Here is a 9,828-nt window from a genome sequence, read left to right on the forward strand (position 1 = left end):
TTTATCCCAGAACCAAGCTCCCAAATATTCAAAGTATTACACCCCCCAAAAAAATCCACAAAACAACAACTTAAAATCCTAGCTAGCTTCCAATCAACATTTACCAAACATGCAAAGAAGCAAGAAAATATGACCTAAAACCAAGAGAAAATTATTAGAAACATAACAAAAATTACACAGAGAATAGAATTAGTTTAAAAAATAGAATGTTAAAACAGTTAAAATATATATACTCCATATGTTAAAGAAGCTATAGGAAATCATGAATATTTTGGAGAGGGAAATGGAAAATCAAAAAGAAAAATTAAATTTCTAGGGATGAGAAATAAAATATATGAAATAAAAACTATACCAAATGAGATTAAGAATAGAATAAGCTTTACAGAAGAAAAAGTCAGTGAACTTATAAACAGAGCAATGTAAATTACACAAAATGAAACACATAGAGAAAAAAAAAGAAAGAGTGAAATTAAAATTAAAAAGAGCACCAGTGGATTGTGGGAAAATAACAAGAAACTTAACATAAGGGTAATTGACATCCCAGAATGGGGTCTGGGAGGGCAGAAAAAATATTTGAAGTAATAACGGCTGAAAAAAATCCAAATTTGATAAAAATCATAAATCCACAAATCCAATAAGCTCAGCAAAAGTAAAGCAGAAGAAAAAAAAGAAAACTATACAAAGGCATATTGTAATAAAATTAATGTAAACTTTAGGCGGGGGTGGGGGACAGTCATAAAGGCAGCCAGAGGGAAAAAAAGACACATTGTGTACAAAGGGAAAAGAATGCACTTCTCATAAGGAGCCATGCAAAGCAACATAAAGGACAATGGAATATCTTTAAAGTCCCCCAGAAAACAACAACAACAACAAAAAAAAAAACCTGTCAACCTAGAATTCTATACCCAACAAAATATATTTTAAAAATGAGGATGAAATAAATAGCTATTCAGGCTTACCAAAGCTGAAAGAATTTATCCCCAGCAGACTAGAACTACAGAAAATACTGAAGGAAGTTCTTCAGGAAGAAGGAAAATAAACCTAGATGGAAATGTAGATCTACTCAAAGAAATGAAGATCACAGAAGAGGTAAGTATGTGACGAAATATAAAAGATTTTTTTTTCTCTCCTTAAAGCAAAAGTAATGATCACATACTGTGGGGCTGGTAGATTTGGAAGTACAACGTATTATAAATATAGCACAAAGGCTGGGAGGGACAAAATGAAAATACATGATTACAAGTTTCTTACATCATACGCCAAATGATATGACATTATTTGAAAATAGACTGTGATAAATTAAAAGTATATAATGTAAACTCTACACTGACCATATAGAAAATGAAATAAAGACAGATAGGTAACATGATAATAGTGGAATAAAATAGATTTATTAGAAAAAAAAAAAGTAATCTGACTAGAAAAAGTAACAGAGAAAAAAAGAAACAAAGAAAAGATAGGATAAATAAATCCTAAATAGCAAGGTGGCAGGTTTAAACCTGACTGTACCAATACTCACATAATAGCTTATACTCATATAATACAATAGCTCAGTGATGGAAAATTTTATTATTTGACTGTTGTGATGTTTTCATGGGTGCATATATAAGTCAAAAAAGATCTAATTGTATACTTTAAATATGTACAGTTTATTGTGCTTCAATTATACCTCAATAAATTTGTAAAATAGGTAATGAAAGAAGATAGAAAAAGAAAGAAAATAATGCAATTTTTAAAAGTCTCAAAAATATAAACTACTTAGAAATAAATTTCCAAATATTCCAAGTAAAAGGCATACATTATTAAATTACATGAAAAATAAACAATGCCAACTTTATACTGTATTAAGGAAATTCACTTGATATATAAAGTTATAATATGTTAAAAGTAAAAGCATACCAAAAATGTATACCATGAAAACACTTGTCAAAGAAAGCAGAAGTGGCTATACTAACATTAGACAGAGTGGACTTCAGAACAATGAATATTACCAGGGATAGAGAGGGAAATTCATGATGATGATTGAGTCAATTTTTCAAGAGGGATTAATTATTATGTTTTTGTACTTAATATCAGAGATACAAAGTACATGGAGCAAAATCTGATAAAACTAAAGGCAGAATTAGACAAATCCATAATTATAGTTAGAGATTTCAATACTCTCAATAATTGATAAACAAGTTAGAGAGAATATCAGTATGGCTATATAAGACTTGAACAACACTATCAACCAACTTAACCAAGTGTATGTCTATACAATATTCTAAAGTAATAGTAAAATGCATATTTTTTTCAAGTGCACATAAATCATTTAGGAAGGATAGACCATTTTTTGTCTTCAAACAAGACTCAATAAAACTTAAAAGATTGAAAAAATACACAGTATGTTCTCTGATCACACTGATTTATATTAGAAATCAAATTTTAAAAATAATATCTGGACAATCCTAAAATATTTTAAGTTAAATGACACACAGCTAAGTAAATCCTAGGTCACAGAAGAAATCACATTAATTAGAAAATATTTGTAACTATGAATATTAATATACAATATAACAATATTTCTGAAGCAGTGCTTAGAGGAAAGTTTATAGCATTAAATACTTATGTTGGGAAGAATCCAATCAATGATCTAAGCTTCCACCTTAAGTAATTAGAAAAAGAAGAGAAAATTAAACTCAAGTAAGGAGAAGAATTGATATCATAACGATCAGAGCAGAAGACAATAAAATATAAACAGAAAAACACTAGAGAAAATCAAGAGCTGCTTCTTTGAAAAGAACAAGAAACTTGATAAACCTTTAGTCATGCTAATCAGGAAACAAAGAGAAGACACAGTGTACCATTATCATGAGTGAGAAACAGAACATCGCTACTGATTCTATAGTCATTAAGAGATCAATAAGGTAATTTTATGAACGACTATATGCTAAATAATTTGATAACTAAGATAAAATGGGCAGTTTCCTTGAATGACATGAACAACCAAAACCCACTAAAGTAGAAATAGATAAGCTGAATGTTCTTATATGTCTGTTAGAAAAATTGAATTATTACTTTAAAACACACTACAAAGAAAACTTCAGGCCCAGATTACTTCACTGGTGAATTCTACAAAATATGTAAAAAGGAAATAAAACCAATTCTGCACAAACTTTTCCTAAAAGTAAAAGAGGAGAGAATTCTTTCTAACTCAAACAAGGAGACCATCCTACCTTGATACAAAAACCAGAAAAAGAAATTATAAGAATGACCACTCTTATCACTTTAATTCAGTAATATAGTGGAGATCCTAGCCAGGGCAATCAGGCCAGAAAAAGAAATAAAAGGCTTACAAATTGAAAATGAAGTAAAGCTGTCTATATTTGCTGACAGCACAATCATCTTCATTGAAAACCCTAAGGAATCTACCAAAAAAAGCTATGGAATAAATAAGTGAGTATAGCAAAGCCATAGGATACAATGCAAAATAAGTTGTATTTCTACATACTAGCAAATTGAAAAAAAAAATCAATTGCATTTCTATACACTAGGATTGAACAATCAGAATCTGAAATCACAAAAATGTTTCTTTAAAAATTGAACATTCACATGCCATACAACCAAGCCATTCCACTTCTAGGTACTTACCCAAGAGAAACAAAGGCATATGACCTCACAGAGACTTGTACACCAATGTAATTCACAGCTTTATTTGTAACCACTGGAAACTGGAAACAACCCAATGTCCATCAATGGGTGAAGAAAGAAACAAATCCTGGTGTAGCCTTACAATAGAATACTACTGAGCAATAAAATGAAATGAATTATTCATACTTGCAACACCATAGATAAATCTTGATATCATTATGTTTTGTGAAAGCAGCCAAAAGAGATAATATTAGATGATTCAATTTACATAAAATTCTAGAGCATACAGACTAATCTACAATGACAGAAGGTAGGTTAGTGGTTGTCTGGGGCTATGGGTGGGGAAAAGGATCAACTGCAAAGGGCATAAAGAAATTTTGAAAGGTGATGGTAATGTTTTTTGTCTTGATTGTGATGATAGTTTCGTAAGTGCATAAATAAGTCAAAACTGATAAAACTGCATACATTACATATGTGCATTTTGTTGTACTTCAATTATACCTCAAAAAATGGGTGGGAAAAAATAACTAAAAGAGATATAAAAACACAGAAAATAATTCAATTTAAAGTAGCCTTTAAAATATGAAATACAAAAGGGAAAAATTTTGTAAAAAAACCCTAGAGTAATGAAAATAAAAATAAAAATAAACAAATGGGACCTAATGAAACTTCAAAGCTTTTGAACAGCAAAGGAAACCATAAACAACACGAAAAGACAACCCTCAGAATGGGAGAAAATATTTGCAAACGAATCAATGGACAAAGGATTAATCTCCAAAATATATAAACAGCTCATGCAGCTCAATATTAAAAAAACAAACAACCCAGTACAAAAATGGGCAGAAGACCTAAATAGGCATTTCTCCAAAGAAGGCATACAGATGGCCAAGAAGCACATGAAAAGATGCTCAACATCACTAATTATTAGAGAAATGCAAATCAAAACTACAATGTGGTATCACCTCACAACAGTTAGAATGGGCATCATAAGAAAATCTACAAACAAATGCTGGAGAGGGTGTGGAGAAAAGGGAACCCTCTTGCACTGTTGGTGGGAATGTAAATCAATACAGCCACTATGGAGAACAGTATGGAGGTTCCTTAAAAAACTAAAAATAGAATTACCATATGATCCAGCAATCCCACTACTGGGCATATACCCAGAGAAAACCATAATTCAAAAAGACACATGCACCCCAATGTTCATTGCAGCACTGTTTACAATAGCCAGGTCATGGAAGCAACCTAAATGCCCATTGACAGACGAATGGATAAAGAAGATGTGGTACATATATACAATGGAATATTACTCAGCCATAAAAAGGAACGAAATTGGGTCATTTGTAGAGACGTGGATGGATCTAGAGACTGTCATACAGAGTGAAGTAAGTCAGAAAGAGAAAAACAAATATCGTATATTAACACATATATGTGGAACCTAGAAAAATGGTACAGATGAACCAGTTTGCAGGGCAGAAATTGAGACACAGATGTAGAGAACAAACGTATGGACACCAAGGGGGGAAAGTGGCAGGGAGTGGGGCTGGGGTAGGGGTGTGATGAACTGGGCGATTGGGATTGGCATGTATACACTGATGTGTATAAAACTGATGACTAATAAGGACCTGCTGTATAAAAAAATAAATAAAATTAAATTTAAAAAATAAAATAAAATACATGTAAGACCTTTATACTGAAAACTACAAAATATTATTAAAAGATATTAAAGATGCCGTAAATATATACTGTACTCATGGATTGAAAGAATCAATATTGTTAAAATGTCAGTTTTCCCCAAATTAATCTATAGATTCAATGCAACCCCATTCAAAACCCAACAGATTTTTTTTTCAGAAATTGATAAATTAACTCTAAAATGTATATGGAAATGCAAAGGACCTAGAATGTCCAAAAAAAATGTTGAAAACAAAAAATTGTGAGATTTACATACCTGATTTTAAGGCATAATAAAGCTACAATAATCAAGACATTGGTACGAAAATAAATATATAGACAAATGGAATAGAAGTCCAGAAATAGACCAATATATATGTGGTCTGTTGATATTTGATAAAGGTGCCAAGGCAATTCAGTGTAGAAAATTGATTTCCAATGTGCTAGAACAATGTGCTAGGACAATATACACATGTCAAAAAAAAAAGACCACAACTCTGGACCCTTACCTTTATATATAAAAATTGACCCAAAATCCATCAGAGACCCAAATTTAAAAGCTAAAATTACAAAACGTCTAGAAGAAAATTTTAGTCATCTTAGATCAAGCAGTTTTCCTAAATGACTCAAAAATTACAGACTATAAAAACTGGTAAATCATATTTTGTTAAAATTAAAAATTTCTTCTTCGAAAGACAGTGTTTAAAAAATGCAAAGGCAAGCTTATATCTTACTCGAGAGCTACAAAATTAGTATCTCCAAAGATGGGGTTCCACATGTCATTCTGAAACATGACTAATGAGAATTACTGCCTTAAGTTCTCAAAAACAAAAACTTGAGAATTTTATTATACTGTATTCATGGTCTCCACAATGAACCATAGAAGAGTCATATGGAGAAATAAAACACATATATTTTGTTTTCTCCACATCCTCACCAACATTTGTTATCTATGTTCTTTTTGATGATAGCTATGCTGACAAGTGTGAGGTGATATCTCATTGTGGTTTTGATTTGCATTTCCCTGTTCAGCAATATTGAGCATCTTTTCATGTGCCTGTTGGCCATCTGTATTTCCTCTTTGGAAAAATGTCTATTCAGGTCTTCTGCCCATTTTTTAATTGGATTTTTTTCATTTTTTGATGTTAAGTTGTATGAGCTGTTTATATATCTTGGATAAAAACCCCTTACTGGTCATATCATTTGCAAATATTTTCTCCCATTCCATAGGTGGTCTTTTTGTTTTGTTGATGGTTTCCTTTGTTGTGCAAAAGCTTTTAAGTTTAATTAGGTCCCATTTGTTTATTTCAGTTTTATTTCCTTTGCTTTAGGAGACAGATCCAAAAAAATATCACTACGATTTATGTCAGAGTGTTCTGCTTATGTTTTCCTCAAGGAGTTTTATGGTTTCTGGTCTTATATTTAGGTCTTTAATTCATTTTGTGTTTATTTTTGTATATGGTGTTAGGGAATGTTCTATTTTCATTCTTTTACATGTAGCTGTCCAGTTTTCCCAGCATCACTTATTAAACAGACTTTCTTTTCTCCATTGTATTTTCTTGCCTCCTTTGTTGTAGATTAATTGACCATAGGTGTATGAGTTTATTTCTGGGCTATCTATTCTCTTCCATTGATCTATGTATCTGTTTTTGTGTCAATACCATACTGTTTTGATTACTGTAGCTCTGCAGTATAGTCTGAAATAAGAGCGCATGATTCCTCCAGCTGTGTTCTTCTTTCTCAAGATTGTTTTGACCATTCAGGGTCTTTTGTATTTCCATACAAATTTTAGGATTATTTGTTCTAGTTCTGTGAAAAACACCATTGGTATTTTGATAGGGATTGCACTGAATCTGTAGATTGCCTTGGGTAGTATGGTCATTTTAACAATATTAATTCTTCCAATCCAAGAACACTGTATATCTTCCCATCTGTTTGTGTCGTTTTCAATTTCTTTCATCAGCGTCTTATAGTTTTCCAAGTACAGCTCTTTTACCTCCTTAGGCCCTTGTACACTGTTGGTAGGAATGTAAATTGGTGCAGTCACTGTGGAAAACACTATGGAGATTTCTCAATAAACAAAAAATAGGACTACCATATGACCTAGCGATTTCACTCCTGGGTATGTAGCGGAAAAAAACAAAAACACTAATTTGAAAAGATACATGCACCATAATGTTCATAACAGCATTATTTACAATTTCCAAGATATGGACGCAACCTAAGTGTTATTCAACAGATGAATGGATAAAAAAGATATGGTATATACATACAATGGAATACCACTCAGCCATTAAAAAGAATAAAATTTTGCCATTTGCAGCAACATGGATGGACTTGGAGGGCATTATGCTAAATGAAATAAGTCAGACAGAGAAAGATAAATACCATATGATATCACTTTTATGTGGAATCTAAAAAATATAACAAACAAGTGAATATAACAAAAAAGAAGCAGACTCACCTATATAGAGAGCAAACTAGTCATTACCAGTGTGGAGAGGGAAGTGGGGAGGGGCAACACAGGGGTAGGAGACTAAGAGGTACAAACTATTATGTATAAAATAAGCTACAAGAATATATTGTACAAGACAGGGAATATAGCCAACATTTTATGATAACTATAAATGGAGTATAACCTTTAAAAATTGTGAATCACTATATTGTATACCTATACCTTATATAATATTGTACATCAAATATATTTCAATTTTTAAAAGACATATATTTTCTAAAGGAAATTAGACCTAGAGGGATCTATTAATATTGGCCTGCAAGTGCATGAATGATCTCTATGCAGAGATCTGGACACAGATGCAGTAAATTAAAAGAATGGAAAAATAAATATAAGAATTTTAGGCTAAAAAAAATAAACCTCGTTTTTGATAGTCAGCTTCCAAATGAGGTTGTGAAATCTTATCAAATGCTCATTAAGATAAATTGTCACTCAGTAGGTAAAATTATCCTAATCACAAGAAGATTATCTAGAGAATTTAAATTTTTCTCCAAGGGGATTAGACCAGTGGTCCCCAGCCTTTTTGGCACCAGGGACCAGTTTCATGGAAGACAATTTTTCCACAGACTGGGGTTGGGGGGGGGATGGTTTCTGGATGATTCAAGTGCATTACATTTATTGTGCACTTTATTTCTATTATTATTACACTGTAATATATAATGAAATTATTATACAACTCACCATAATGCAGAATCAGTGGGAGCCCTGAGCTTGTTTTCACTTGCCACTCCCTGGTAGGGTTTTGATGAGTCTGCAAGCAATTGATTTATTATAGTCTCTGTGCAGTCAAACCTCTCCGCTAATGATAATCTGTATTTGCAGCCACTCCCCAGCGCTAGCATCACAGCCTCAGCTCCACCTCAGATCATCAGACATTAGATTCTCATAAGCAGTGTGCAACCTAGATCCCTCGCATGTGCAATTCACAATAGGGTTCTCGCTCCTATGAGAATCTAATGCCGCCGCTGATCTGACAGGAGGCGGAGCTCAGGTGGTAACGCAAGCGATGGGGAGTGGCTGTAAATACAGATGAAGCATCGCTCGCCTGCCCGCCATTCATCTCCTGCTGTGCGGCCCGGTTCCTAACAGGCCACGGACAGGTACTTGTCCGTGGCCCAGGGGCTGGGGACCCCTGGATTAGACTCAAGGGGGCCACTCTATTAAGCTCAAATAGTGACATCAAAGTCCATTTGCCAAGAAATTGGCAAATTGGGTGTCCAGAAAATTCCTACACAAACAATCTATATCCTTCTGTCCCTGTGCTCAGTTGTACAATGTTAATGTAATATTGAAAAACTACAACGTGATAGTTTCCTCTTTGTCAGTCTACTTATAAGCAAAGAGTAGTGGGTAAGAAGGGAAATGAGGAAAAGTTGTTAAACTGTTTGAATTTATGTGTGTCAGAAACAAGATCCCTCCAGGTAGCAAGAGTATGTGCCAGGGTAAAATCTAGTTAATAATCAACCCTAGAAACCAGTGAGGTAGCAAGAGTGAAATAGCTGAGGGTTTGTTTTTATTTTATACCCTGATTTCCCCCAACTGAATGCTGGAAATCAGGATGTATTGCATCTGAAGGAAAATCACAAAGCAGGCACTTTGAAAATAACTCTTTTATTATTACAAAAGTAATGCATGTTCATTTTAGAAAATAGAGTTAAACACACACACACAAACACACACACACACACACACACAAAGAAAATAAAAATTTTCATAATTCCACCACCCAGAGATAATTACAATTAATACTTGGGTATCAACCATCTATGTGCTGACCCATCCATAACACCAAAATGGAAGCAGGCAGTACATATTGCTTGTGATCTTGAGAAGTACATTCTCTTGGTAATCTATGGATGCCTCTGCTGTTCCAGCTATTATGCAGGATGAAATTCAGCAAGCAAGCCTTAATTAAACATGTGGTCCCAAAGAAATGTAAGAGTAGATTCCTAGCCAAAAAGAGTTCACTTACACCAAATATGTATGTTGAGAGTTTGGTAACCTGATTT

This window comes from Balaenoptera acutorostrata, chromosome 3 (genome assembly GCF_949987535.1).
Source record: "Balaenoptera acutorostrata chromosome 3, mBalAcu1.1, whole genome shotgun sequence".
Taxonomy (NCBI): domain Eukaryota; kingdom Metazoa; phylum Chordata; class Mammalia; order Artiodactyla; family Balaenopteridae; genus Balaenoptera; species Balaenoptera acutorostrata.